The 13,023-nt window shown below is 42.0% G+C and overlaps 1 long non-coding RNA gene across 1 annotated transcript; it reads left to right on the forward strand.

Annotated features, from left to right (window-relative positions):
• Window positions 1-5,214: 5,214 nt before the first annotated feature.
• Window positions 5,215-11,175, forward strand: LOC122461075. The gene is made up of 3 exons (XR_006282788.1): window positions 5,215-5,330; window positions 5,656-5,693; window positions 11,081-11,175. It is a non-coding gene; the product is annotated as an uncharacterized LOC122461075 (long non-coding RNA).
• Window positions 11,176-13,023: the final 1,848 nt, after the last annotated feature.

Here is a 13,023-nt window from a genome sequence, read left to right on the forward strand (position 1 = left end):
CACAAATGGGCATACTCATTGTTTCCTCATTTACACGCAGCTCTTTCCAACGTAGGTTATTTTATCTCACATTAAGACTATTCAGTGAAATAGATGTGTAGATTTTCAGCCATCTGTGATCCTGACAACAGTACACTGGTGTATCTTCCCCTGGATTGACGGTATCCTGAAGGCAGGAGAAAATGATGTTTATTAGATAAACCACAAAACAGCCTTTTGAAGTGGTTCTTCCAAAAGTAATCGAAGTAGAAGTGGGAAAAATAGGACAGAAACCCTGAATGCTATACACAAAGATTGAGGGGAGAACAAGGCCCTTGGAAACCATCATTTCAACCCTCAATAATATGATAATTAATCAATCAAAAATCTTTTGTCAGGTAGGTTGTCTTAAACGCGTCCTAATCTAACACCAAGGAAATGGTTCCCTCTGATCTTCACCTGCCTAGTTTGTCTCCTGAGGGCATACAAACCACAAAAGAAGTCCAAGGTTGGAGGAATCATGAAGGATTTGACATTAGGAGAAATCACCCAGTATTTCTTGTCCGTCTTTATACAGCAGTCTCGTATTGTCTGCCCTCTTCCATTCCTAGACATGCTAGAGCACTCAAGATACTACCTTTGCCTGCAGTGGATGTGAGGATCATATTATTATTTAGCTATTTGTATTAGGGGTACAACCCCTTTGGTACTAAGCTCTGTACAAATGTAAAAATAAGACAGTCCTTGCCTCAGTTGAGAGTTAGAATCCAAAAATGGGCAGGTCATATAGTGCACTCTCTGAATATTGTGGATGTCAAGACTTCAGCTAAAATTTCAGCTCCCCACAATGCGTGAACTCATTCATTGCTGAATGCCACCCTATCACAAGGAGAGAAAAGATGCTGATTGATAGCAGCATTGTTGTACTCGTGTTGGTCCCAGCATATTAGAGAGACAAGGTGGGTGAGGTCATATCTTTTATTGGACCAACTTCTGTTGGCGAGAGAAACAAACTTTTGAGCTTACACAGAGCTCTTCTTTAAGTCTGGGAAATTTACTCAGTGTCACAGCTCAGTACAAGGTGGAACAAATTGTTTAGCAGCTAATACATATTTCAAGAGCTAAGGCAGCACTTCTCAATCCTTCGAAAGCTGAGCTCAACACTTCCTTCAGGAAAATTTAAATCAATTGCTCCTCCTCTTTATACTGTTATGAGAAGATAAAGACCGATGTGTCTTAATTATATCTCTTCCATGCTCTCAGCTAGTCCTTCACAGCCCCACATATTGGAAGATACTGGGCTAAGTATCTTAATAGTATCTTAATTTTGGTGGCATGTTCTGGTCCTGGATCACAGAAGGTCCCTGAAGATGCATGGTTAGATGTATGTGCACTAGCGCTGCTTGAGCTAGCACGCTAAAAATAACAGCGAGGCTACACTGGCACAGCTCGGCTTGCCCACTCAAGCACAGTTCTGCCCACCTCTGCTGCTTGAGTTGCCATTGCCATGCTACTGTTTTTAGGCAGTAGCTCAAGCAGAGCTAATGCAAGTCTGCCTATCCACACTGAGAATCGCACCTCCCAGCTATTGCGTGGAGGTATTCTGAATCATCTTACATCTTTGTGAGAAGCCATCAGGCGGAGGTATACTTTCCTTCTCTATTTGGCTGTTACAGAGAGAGTTCTCACCCTATGTTCATAGGATTTTCTTTACCTTTTTGGGTTTAAAAGCCAAGTAAATGAGAGAAAATAAATTACTAGGTGAATCTCGTTGCCGGTTTAGAGATTAGCCACGGCACGAGCTTTCTACTGTAGCTCTTGCAATTCTAACCTCTAACACCCCTGTTATTCCAGTCTTGGGCCCTCCTTGTGTTGAACAGACTACCGCTCAGGACAACTTTGTGGTGTGAAGCAATGTTCATGAGGCCTCAGAGAGGCCTGTGACATGATGCTTATTTCAGTGTAACCAAGATAAGAACCTTTTAAAATGGAGGTGAAAGAGGAGTATGGATTTTACACAGGTTTCTTTTTCAGATAGCTCTTTCAAGTATTTTCCAAGGATTTAAACATCTAGGAGTATTTATCGGTGCTTTGCCTAGAAGCTGTAGTCCTGAGATAGAGCTATGTCCCCTTCGCTGTATGTTTCCCTCTGCAAATTATCTACCTAGAACTCACATAGACTCTTCCTTTCCTCATTTATGCCTCCATGATGGTTGCTATCCTAGCTCAGAATTGGTGTTTGGTTCAGCACTGAGCAGTTCTTTTTGATACCAGCCTCTTGGCTAATTTTGCAATGCTAAACTCTCAGTAAAGCATAGTTATAAATTATACGTTTAAAGCATGGAGCCTTACCAGAAGCCATTTTAAGCTGGCTAACAGCGTTATTTGACTGCTAGCCAGGATTTCTTTCTGCAGTAGATTATATAGTCCCTGCCCAATTTTGCCAGGGCAATAGTTAAATAAAAAATGCCTACTATCTACAACAGGAATTACTGGGGAACCCAGGCCCAGGGGGATTGTGGCTGGAGCTCAGCTGCAATGAACTGCCCAAGTTGCAGATGAAACCAGGTCTTTAAGAAGCAAGAGCTTTGAGTCACTTTCTCTGATTTTAGGAGCCTGACTTCCCTGGAACACAACAGAAGAAAGTTGCAAGACGTTCAAAGCACTTAATGGACTCTGCCTGCTAGAAGCCCATTTGGATGAGCTCTCTCCATGCAGAATATTTTGGTTAATTCTTCATCATCTGGCTTTGGCTTTTTGACATGTCTCGCACTCTCCCCACATTTTACCTATGTCTGCTCCTGCAGATATTATTGGCAGTAACGATCCTCCAGGATGTAGTTTGCTCCTCTTAATGTGCTTAATATAAACTAAAGTTCATAACAAAGCAAAAAAGAGCTAGGCAAGGTGTGCTTGTTATGGCTATATTCTACCCTTGACCTGGACCTGCAGGAACCAAGCAATCAAGAGCAATATAATGACCTAAGATGAAAAAGAATGGGCATTGTAGGAAATATGAAACAAATGGAGACCACCCACCTCCAACCCTAAACTACCTACTAGTACAGATGTCTAGCTGTCTGCTGGCCTGGGGTACTTTTATGATACCTAAACGAGTTAGGCAGCTTAATATCTCCCCATCTTTGGACAGTAAATAGAAACTCATTACCTAATCTTGAACTTAAAATAAACTGACCTCAGAATGTCCATCGTATCTTGCCTTAGTAATTGGTGATCATTATTCTATAAAAAAGGTATGTTTTCCTTTAACAGACTTTTCAATGTTGATGTGGAGGACGGCTGCTATATGTTAGTATGTGTTATCAATTGTATATAGCTTTCCATGAAAATGGGCATGTTCTGCCTGCCTGCTGGAGTTAATTTCACAAGAGATTTTTTTTGGTTATGTACACAGAACCATGCCTTGCGTGTTTGGGTATGTATTTATTGCTTGGGACCTCAAAATGCAAGCGCAGTATAATGCGTTTCCTGTCTCTGCTTTTTTTTTTCTTGAAAAACAGACTATTCCTTTTCCATCAATATCTGATTTTTCCCAGTGATGTGCCAGTTCAGTTTTCTTCACATCAATGTCTGAATGCAGACTTAAGTCTTGGTGGGCTGTTCCATATGCAGAGATGCTTCTTAGTGTGATTTGCCTTTAATCCCCCAACCCTGACAGGCAAACATAACATTCCTTTTATCTGTCTAAAAGAAATGTTCTCCTCCAGGGAGCTATGGAGTTTCAAATTTAGAAGCAAAGACTGAAAGAAAACCTGACCAGGGGTGGGAATCCAAGTCTTTTTAGCTAGCAATATTCTTTGACCAGTCAACTGTTAGTTACAATGATTTGAACATCGTCAGTGGAAAGACATTGCCAGAGCCTTTGATACCAAAAGACCTTTCCTCTGTGTCCCAAATCTACAAAGAATCCAAAAAACGGCATTCTGACTCTGTAATTCTGGCCTGTAATTTCCATTTCAGACGCATTTCTGTGCTAACTCAACCACACAATGGTAAATAAGAACTCTCAAAAACAGTGCTAATTGCTTGTTTTAAAAGGGAAAACCACTCCAGTGGTTTCAAGTATATTGTAAACATCAGGAAACTGGAACCATTTAATTTTTTTCCGCTGGATATTGCTGGAAGGATAAATATAAAAACAAGTGGTGGCGGTGGGTGCTATTTCATCCCAGTGTGTTGCTGGCATTATTCAAGCCATAATACAATAATAAATTAAGTCTGTGGATATTAACTCCAAGCATGGGCTATAGGAATGCTATTTTTAAATAACCCATGATGAATTATTCTTCATCACTCTAAAAAAACATCAGAACCATCTCTCTACGTAGCTTGACTCTGGATGCACTTCAGCTCTTTGTTGCAGTTACTTGACAGGCTGTCTGCTCTTGTTAAGGTGACAAACCTCATTTGGCCTATGATACTTTCTTTTGACTATTGTGTGTCTCTTTGAGGATCAAGGGAAGTCCCTTTGAATGCAAGTGGATGGAAAGGTCAAACTTGCACTCAACAGATTTTTCATGCTTTGCAGTTTACCTGCATAAACTGTTTACAAGTAGTGCTTGAACATTTTCCTTAGCCAATCAGCATATGGTCTGGTTTAAAAGCCAGCACTACTGGTGTAAAATCCTTTTTTCCAGTGGGAAATTTAGGGCTAAACTGTGCCTCTAAAGACAGTGGGGTGTTGCATATGTGTAACTGAGGTCAGAATTGAGCCCATAACTTTTCAAACCAAATAGATGTCATGTGGAAGATGGATAGTATTGACTTTCCTCTGGTGAAGCAGAGATTTGTGCAAGCATTCTTGGGTAAAATACTGTATAGAGACAAATATTTGAAAATCAAATTTGGCTTAAAGTGCACCCACAGGCATGTAATTTAAGAGTGGAAAGCTGAAAAAGTTTGACTTACTTTACTAGTGAGAAAGAAAGAAAGCTTTTCTCCAAAGCTGACTGAGCTTCTTTCACACATGACATTAGTTGCTACTGTGACTTGGATGCTATATTCCCGACCCGCTGACAGCCTGCCAGAAAGAAGGGGAGGCTTCATACAAATTACAGGATTGATTTTACCAGGTGCTGAGCTCCTCCTAAGAAGAGTTGACTGTCCTCAACTTTGACTTCACAGGATCAAGCTCCATATCCTCCATTATGCAAGAAAACAACATAGAGACAGCAGTTTCAGATAGTAAGTGTTCGGTTGTCAGTCTGTTCCCTTTCAGAATGACTGCTTTCCCAGAGTCTAATCTCCCCTATCCCATCCCAAAAAAGGGAAAAATAGGAGGAGGAGTGGCTCATTGAGATTCATCCTTCGAGCTTCAATTCAGGATAGCAGTAAGGCATGTGGCTACATTCTGTTCAAATCAGAAGGACTTAAGCACAAACTTAAGTGCTTTCCTGAACAGGGCAACCTGTCCTATATTTTATGGGATTTCCTTTATTTGGTGTCTAATGTCCTGCAACCCATATCCAATAAGAAACTACTAAGCAACATTACATTAGATTAAAAGTAAGTTTTCAAGCAATAAACATGCAAAGGATCATATTGTGCAACAGAAATGTGTGATTGTTTCACCACGAATGGAAAATTAAAGGGTAGTATCCCTTAAAAATAAGCTTTGCCCTCTATTAATCATACACATGTCTTATTTTCTTGCAGGGTGTCGCACTAGGTATATGCTGTAACACATCTACACAGTAAGTATAGTTTTCTTACAGTTAAAGTAGAGCTGGTCCAATAATTTTGTTTAATTTGTGAATATATTTTTGAATAAAAGTACTGACTTGAGCTCACTCTAATTCATGAATTCATAGTATTCATTCTGCGATAGCTTCTCAGTTGCTGTAAACTGGCATAGCTCTCATGAAGCATACTCTATTTAAGTCAATGGAGCTAAACCAGTTTATGCAAGCTGAGAATCTGGTCCTGTTTCTGTGCATTCTCACAGCTGGCTGGTTTTCTCGAACATTTCTGAAAATCTGGAAACTTTCCCCCAGTTCAGCATGCATGGTTACTCCTTTGTACATTCACACCAGAAGTACACTAGCTGTTATTCATTTGTTGTTTAGTATTCTCCAATTTAAAATATTCCAACATGCTTCACACGCACACTAAATGAACTAAACCTCACGACACAAAAAGAAATAGGGAAGCATAAAGTCACTCAGCAGAGATCTCTTGTCTGCTTTCTGATGGCATTTCCTCCCATAGAAATTCCACTACTCTCTCTGGAATGGACTTCCACTTCTGTTGCCATTAACTTTCACTGAAGTTTATTCACCCTAAATTACCTCTGACATGTGTAAAGTTCTGCCAGGTCATATAACTAGTGCCTCGCACCAAATGTTAGCTAGCATAGCTAGTGGCTACTCTATTTATTGATACAATAGGCCTGAAGAACAAACCAACTAGTACTACTGAACTAAAAAAACATAATACAAGTACTATTTGAAATTTTGGATGGTTTTAGGAATCTAATCTCTATAGCCTTTCGCAGATTTTTTACAGTGTATTCCTCTGAGGAAAATCTCCCATGTCCCATTTACATATGTAAACGGGGGAATAGTCCTGCTATTGTGGGAACTTTCCTGGCTTCTGCACTACCCCGGTGAAGTGGGCTAGCAAAAGGATCTGAGTCCTCACTCCCACTTCCTTTACCCAGTGGCCTCCCTGCCTTTGAGGACTCCCCTTCCACTCTCCTGTCTGGCAGAGTCCTCGTAACCCCAACAAGGCTGGGCTCAGGATTCCTGGGGGGCTTGACCCCCAACCCTGCTGTGGTCACCTAGGACAGGGGCTAGGGTGTCCCACTCCAGGGTACTCTCTCTGCACTGGGCACTTCTCTGACCCACTGACCATTACATACAACTTAAAGCAAATGCAAGTTATTTAATCAACAATTAATTTTAAAAAGAATAAGGAAAAATGGAAAAGGTTAAAGGAGACACATCACCCCGCTCTTTGGCAGGGAACATCACAGACAGTGTCTCTGGAATGTCAGGGCAGTTCAGTCTGGTTCTTGTAAGTCCCAGACCTTCTTCTCAGGCCCTGGCTGTGCTGCAGGGATGCTAGGGGTTGGACACTCGCTCTGGTGGTGGCCACACGCTCTCAGGCTCTAAGTGGTAGGACCCTTCTTCCCAGTGTCACCCCCGCTCTGTCGGGGTTATGATCCAAGCCTGGCCTGCAGAGCCTCTTGGCTGAGGCATCGCCCTGTGCTGGGCCTGCTACCCAGGGTCCCCCTCGCTCTCCCCAGCTGCTCATCGCACCCAGCTCTGGACTGCTCCAGCCCCAGCTCCACCACTCTGTCTCTGCACTGCTGCTGCTCTGCCTCCAGCTCCCTGAGCTGCTTCTCTGGCCCCTCTGGCTCTGGTTGCTGCAGCTCTGCTTCCAGGGCAAGTCTGCTTTCTCTGGGCTGTGCCTCTGGCTTTGGGGCTGCAGTTCTGCTCCCAGGACAGTTCTGCTCCCAGGGCCTGCTCTCTCTGTATCTGGCACAGCTCTGCTCTCCAGCTCAGCTTGGGCCCCTGCTTTCTCCTTAACTCAGCCCCACTCTGTCTGATCCAGGCAAGTCCATCTCACACGGAGGATGGGACCCCCCTGGCCTCCTGACTCCCTGATTAGCCTGCCCTCCCTGTCAATCAGGATGACCTGGAGCATTGGCCTCTCCCCATTGTTCTTGGGGGCTGTCAGTCTCAGAGTCCTGATTCCCCATCGACCCTTCCCCCTTTTTAGTACTGGGAGCTAGAAACTAAAACACCCCCACTGAATGTTAGTAAGGGGGCAACAGTCCCCTTACACATAGGCACATTGTTGAAGATCCAGAGACATCGCACAGCTGTAGTGTATCTGTGCCCAGAACAAACCTTTTGTTTATTAGGATGAGGTGTCTTTTTTTTTATAGAGAGGGTGTGGAAAGAAAGGTGTTCATTCTTCTTGTAGTCAATTATCTTTATCTTTAAAATCTCCCATTCATCCTTTCAAGTGCCGGAATGGTAGTATATAATCAATATCCTAATCAGTCTAGATAATTATGGTTGGAGAGACCCATGCAGTGTAGCTGTCTATATTCAGTTGGGGCTGTTCAGAAGCAAGAATGAGTCTGTATGTAACTGTTCACATAAATAATAGCAGAGAAATATTAAGGAATATTTAAATTCAAATAGAGCAGCTCTGCAGAGCTAGGCTTCGAGGAAGAGTTTTCACGCAGACCCTTGAAGGTAGCTAATATAAATTAATCTTAAGTGATGTGATGTTTCCATATTATTTCTAGCTCCTATTTTTTATTTGATAACAATGTTAGAAAGAAGAAATCAGAAGGGGAAATGAGCCTGTGGGCTATCCACAAAGGGAGGGAAGGGTCCTGCTGACCACTGTCTGATGAGGCTACGAAGGGGGAGCAATACTGCCAGAGTTCCCTCCCATACGAGAGATGCCAACACATCGCAGAAGTAGGCTATGGTGTACACCATTGCTAAGATGCTTTGAGCAGTACTGGATCAGCCTGCAGCCTTCCCTAACATGTGTGGGCTAATAGTGCTATCACATTGCCTACCTACCCCACACTAGGAAGGCAGGCTGAGGGCAGCTTTCAAATAGCTTCTGGGATCTTAATGAGAATGTAGATGCTGCATTTGAGTTCGCTGCAAAATAAATTACCTGAGGAGGCAACCAACAGCTCACAGTAAGGGTAGTTTTGCCCATGGGTATGTGTAAGACTCCCTATCCATAGATTTTTATATTAAAAGATGCACAGCATTTACATATACAATTAACAGTCAGGGAAGGACTATGTTTTAGGGGTTTGAAGTCCAGGACTCCAGACTGATCGCTTCCACTCTCTTGGGTCATCATCATTATTATTTCTTTGTATTTCTTTCTATTATGGGTCTAAGCACCTAAGCATTTTCAGAAATAATTCACTTGCTTTGAACAAAGATTGTATTGAATGCATTTATTTATTTATAATATTTATTTATATTACAACAATACCTCATCATGGACTAGGATCAAGTGTCCCCTAACATTGCCACTCATCTGTGCTCTCAGTTTCACCTCCTGAAGGCTTTAGAGTGGACTTCTTCCATCATTGAAGCATAAATTTCAAGTTGCTAAGGATTTCTGTTCCAAATAAACAATGCAGCTGCTCCCTCTATCCCTTCAGAGTCAGGGAAAACATCAGTATAGACTATACATCTGTTTTGCTCACAGCACAAAGCACCTCAAACCATCAGAGCATTTGAAGGTTTTGGCTAGGTGGCTCAAAGTGCTCTAACATATTAAAAGTCTTTTCAGAGCCAGATCCCCAGCTGGTGAAAATCAGTGTAGCTCCATGGACATGAACAAAAACCTAGGAAATGATGGAACTATGCCGATTGACCGTAGCTGAGAGTCTGGCCCTCAGTCTTCACTATTCCTCTGAGATGCTCACAATTTTGGATTAGTTTTAACATTTATCTTCCAGATGCATTCATACACATCCATTCTTCCCAACCAATGATCAATCATCTTCTCCTACAATGTGCACCTTTGGGTGTCCTTTATCCATTCCACCAGGTGCACAGGATCCACGTCTTGCTCTTTAGAGATATTTTGGCAGCAGTTTACAGTGACCACATGCATGCTCATAAATATCAGAGAGAATTCCCAGTGAAACAAGTTCCGGAGTCTGCTACAATACATGTTTCTCTAGGATTCCTGAAATAATTCCTAATGCCCAGTCAAACAGCTTGTCAGTTTGTTTAAATGCCATAGCCACTTTCTCAAGTATCAAAGTGTAAACTGGCTCCACATTAGCTTGTGTGGGCTCCTTCCCTACTCAGCAGAACATGCACTTTCCCTCAACGGGAGTCATCGGAAACCAGCAGTCGGGGATCAGAAGGATCTGGACTCTGGAGGCAGAGAAGAGAGACACATCCTGTGTCCAGCAGATGCCTCCAAATCAGCAGACATTGTGGGCCACCTGCTTCACAACAGGATGGCAGGGAATACTAGAAGTAAAAGCTAGCTGAGGTCCTAGGCCCATGTCAGCCTCGGGCATGACATGGAAAAATGTGAGTTGACTCCATCAGGAGCTCAAAGCCTAAAGCTGATTGAATTATTCCCTGTAAATAAATTATTTGCATTTAGCTTCTTTTTCTCTGCTCACAGTCTGATCCTGATTTCTGCCGCGTGTTCACTATTCCTAAGTGTTCACCAAATAAACTGGATTAGAAATTTGTTCACTTTGGTCCAGATCCTCAAAGGCATTTAGGTACCTAACTCCCATTGAAATGTAGGTGCATGAATACTTTCAGGCTCTGGACCCTTTTCACTTAGTATTCATTGCCCCTGCTGTGTGTGGTGCTGATGTTGCTCCCTGACTTGGAGACTGAAACTTACTAAAGAGGAGACTAACAAATAAGAAACGACAAAGAGCAAAGAAGAAATAATGGCTCGGATATTCGGATCACCTTTTTGCCCATGAGAACATGGGTGTTCCTATAAAGGGTAGCCATAATAAATAGTAAGGGGCACCCACATTGCAGAACTGAACAGCTGTTCGGCATTCGAGTGAACATGCATAAACATTGTACTCAATCCTGCAAATCCATACATGTGTGAGTAACTTGACTGAGTTCAACTGGATCATTCTCATGCATAAGTGTTTTCAGGACTGGGGCCACAGTATTCAGTCCAGGGGTGGCAGATGAGGAACAGCATTGTCTTTATCACTGGCTTTTTCACATAATTTCTTTCTTATTAACGAAAGTGTCCCATGCAACTTTGCTACTTCAAGAAGGCCAATAACATCCAAACACAAGTCCATTATAAAGACTTCCAAGCCTGTGAAAAGAAATGTCAAAGTCCCTGAAGGATAGAAAGCTTATTTGTTCCTGTAATATCACTGTAACTGTACGTGCTGTTCTGCCTTTTTCGGTGTTTAAGTCTTTTAATAACACTGTTCTCATTACTCTTGTTGCCTGGGGTCTCCTAGTAGAAATATTTTATTTACTAAAAAGTTTCTGGTGTTTAGTCTGTGCATCTTGCCTCAAGGTATAAACAGGCTGCTAATGGAGACTCTCAAGATCATTGCCATGGTCTGTGTTTTTAGGCACTTGCAACACATGATTTGCACGGTATGCACTGCTGATTTACTTGAAGGTTTCAATGGTGGTCAATCATCAATCATTCGGAGACACAAAATTACCAGCTCCTAAATTCAAGGTAAAACCTTTTTTTAAAATGTGGGAAAAAGCATTTTATCTTACCCAGCAATCTCTGCATTTGAGCACATTTCTTAAAATATTGTATTGTGAAGAAAAGAGTGCAATTTCTAAAACCCCACATTTAGCTATTTTTAAAATATTTTGAAATGATTCCTAATTTGAGATGTTACCAGACAGATGAAAAACATAGTGTGGAAGACTATAAAAACAAGAGAACAATGTCAGGAAGTGTATAAGTATGTAATTGCTTAAAAGCCAATCTAAATGGCCAGGCCTATTGCCAATCCAAAACATGAGTGAGTGTGTGTATGTATGTGCATACACCTAAAACACAACTGTATGTATATGTACACACACACAATTTCAAAGGAGCTTAAGGAAGTTAGGCAACCCATTCCTACAAAAGTTCCATGGCATCGGATGCCCAAAAGTCATTGAGTTTCCTTTGAAAGTCTAAGCCTAAATTAATAATTATAATAATAGCTTGGCACTTATATAATACCTGCCATTCAAGAATCTCAACATGCTTTGTAAACACCAGTATACCTCACAACAACCCTGTCTGGTAGGTGAGTATTATTCCAACCATTTCACAGAGGAATGAATTGAAGCCAAGATAGGTTTAATAGTTTGCCCAAGGTCACATAAGAAATCTATGGTTCCCAAGGTCTCCTTTCCCTCAGAATTGTATAAATAACTGCAAGGTTCCCTTTCCTCCCAGACTTAAAGAAATTCCCATTTGGCCCAGCCACTGACTCAGTAGCTGTTCATGTCCATGGCTGTAGAGGAGGCTTTACTTTAATTCTTCATTCTCCTGAGCCAGCAAGGGTAATAATATTGCATAGGGTGAATATATGCTGATTAGGGAGAAGTGTTTTTGTATTAATCATGTTGGCTCATGAGAGAGACCCATCTTCTCATCCTAACCAAAGACTATTAGAAGAATATTAAGATATTCAGGCAAGTGACTTTTTTTGTTTGCATTTGGTATATTGTGTCAGTATTCGTGGAAGGGAAGGGCTGGTTCCACTAGCTAATAGCAGGCTCAGTATTCCAGCTTTTCCAACCAACTCTGTCATAAAGTGCACCTGAGTCCTGACCTGCAAACTCCTTGCTATCAAGATTTCTCCTAAACAATGTCTGCCAGTTGTTCCAAGTAATGATAACGTGGCTTTGTGATTAAGTTGACAGAAAGGGGAAACATTTCTTTAATTGTTTAGTGAATTTGCTGTGTCATCCTTGTGAATTTGGGAAAGGTGTCGTGTCACACTAACAGCTTCGGACTCTGCAGCCCTTTGTGCTTAACCCCCAAGACAAGGAGGCACAGACTGATGGATTGGAGGCATCCCCACACTGCTCTGAGCAGTATGGCCCCCTTCTAAGGGTGAGCGGATAGTTCCTCTCCTCGTCAGTATTTTCTGATGACACTGCCAGTGCAGCTTGTGTTGTGAGGATGCGCTGCTTCTTGGGAACCAGCTGGAGACCACCTAATTCTTTTCTCATAAGGGCTGTTAGACCCTCATCAGAGAGCAAGAGTTTTCACTCACTGCTAGGATGGGCCTGAACTAAAGCCATGCATTTAAATTCGTACCAAAGTTAGGTCACATTAGATTCAGATCAAAGAGCTTGAGAGTTTTGGCATTGACTTTAATGGGAGCAGGACCAAGCCTTTAATGTCTATAACAGGCCAAACCAAATCCCTGATCCAAATATCCCCCTCCGTTGGGGAAATTCAGATCCAGATTTAAACTTTGCATCTTGGGCCCATTTCTGATCACTGCTGACTTGGGTTAGGCTTGAACACAGTTAAATCCCCAAATTAGCAAAG

Source organism: Dermochelys coriacea, chromosome 7 (assembly GCF_009764565.3).
Source record: "Dermochelys coriacea isolate rDerCor1 chromosome 7, rDerCor1.pri.v4, whole genome shotgun sequence".
Lineage (NCBI taxonomy): Eukaryota > Metazoa > Chordata > Testudines > Dermochelyidae > Dermochelys > Dermochelys coriacea.